The sequence below is a fragment of the Dipodomys merriami genome, unplaced genomic scaffold (assembly GCF_024711535.1).
Source record: "Dipodomys merriami isolate MVZ:Mamm:240054 unplaced genomic scaffold, mDipMer1.0.p SCAF_3, whole genome shotgun sequence".
NCBI lineage: Eukaryota > Metazoa > Chordata > Mammalia > Rodentia > Heteromyidae > Dipodomys > Dipodomys merriami.
In genome coordinates, this window is record NW_027204492.1 from 93,332,298 (window position 1) to 93,334,212 (window position 1,915).

The following is a 1,915-nucleotide window of genomic DNA, read 5'->3' on the forward strand; positions in this document are numbered from 1 at the left end:
ACCGGACCCCCCCCAAAAAAAATTGCTTGAAATCTGAGCTTCGGCACAGATTGGTAGTGACTTTGGTAGGAATACATGTTTGTGGGTGGGTGGAATTCTGCGGCAACTGACTAGGCTCATTCCCAGAAGCCTATCAGCATTCCCAGGTGCTTGTGGCACATATATGGTGCCAATCGTTACTGTACTAGAGAGCAGAAAGGTGGGATTTTCCCCAGTGCATAAGCACCTAGTCAGCCTTGGAAAGCAGGCAACCCACCTGAAACCTCTGAATTCTTTCAGAGTGTTTTCTGCTACCATGACTCTAAGTAAAACTGACTGGGAACTCATAAGATTGAGTGGCTCTTCTCAAGAGTTGGTATCACACTTAAGCTCTTGGGGGTGGGGGGGAACCCTTCTTTGAAAAATACTAAGCATTCAGGAAAGGTTTTACCTTTTGTTATAGTTACAAAACTAGGCAACACCTACCATCTTTTGTAATTCTATCAACAATCACAGGAGCACAGGAGTGTCACCACCCCAGTAGTTCAGTTTGCAGGGAAGAGAGAACCTCTCTGGCTATTTTAAGCAAGAGCAGGAAATTACTCCAGGAAATTAGGTGATTACAAAATTCTTGGAAGACCCAGGAGGAGAAGTCTCTAGACTTGCAAAACACCACCACTGAATTGGTCACCAACAATGCTGCCATTAGCAGGAAGGTTGAGAAGTAAGGGGACTGCTTCCACATTCCCAAATTATGAGATTGTGGTTGTGATCTAGAGGTCAAGAAGTCATTGCCACCATAATGTCTCTTAATACCCACAGAACCAGTGACTGAGCAATAGCTAGAATGTTGCTGCATTTGTGTGTACCACCCTCGCATACACACCAACAACAGCCAAAGCAAGAAGTCTCTGCTGCACATCAGCCTTCCTAACCTCACACAAGTGCATCTAATGTGTGAAATTGGATTCTCATCCAAAGCCCCCCAACTGCAAAGGTATCTGGGAAATGTAGTTTTCAGCCTTCCAGACTCTACAGAGCATGGAGGTACCATAGGACAGAGTTGGAATGGAGACTGAATGCCTGGTGCCACATCCCCATTTTTCAGGTAAGGAAGCTAAAGTTGAAAGGGATGAAGGAATATACTCAAGGTCACATGACTGGCAAGCCCTGACCTCTCTGACTATAAAACCTGCATATATTCTCTCTCTCTCTCTCTCTCTCTCTCTCTCTCTCTCTCTCTCTCATAGGGCGCTGGTGGCTCATGCCTGTAATCCTCACTACTCGCTGAGATATGAAGATCATGGTTCAGAGGCAGCCTGGGAAGGAAATGAGACTCTTATCTCCAATTAACCACCAGAAAACTGGAAGTGGCTCTGTGGCTCAAAGTGGTAGAGTGTTAAGCCTCGAGTAAAAGAGCTTAGGGACAGCACACTCAGGGACAGCACACAGGCCCTGAATTCAATCCCCAGGACCAGTACAATCAATCAATCAAACAAACAAACCTGCTCTCTTAGTCATTGCTCTAAATCAACAGGTTCATTTGGTTTGAAACTTTGGCAGTCTTGAGGTATCTTTCTGCCAAATGGCCCAGACTAGAGCAGGGGCCACCACATACCTTCAGCAAGCTTAAAGGCTGGGTGACGGGTGATACAATAGGCCATAAGACTGTGATCAACTTGTCTAAGATTGACAGGCAGGGGGAACCCGGGGTTCCTAACTCCACATGGTGTATTTCCTGTATTTAAATATGTGAGGGCACATGCGCATTCTCTCTCTCTCTCTCTCTCTCTCTCTCTCTCTCTCTCTCTCTCTCTCTCACACACACACACACACACACACACACACACACACACACACACACACACACACACACACACACCCCGAATTCCATCACCATCTGGAGGAAGGGGAAGCTCAGCTCAGGCTGTCTCCA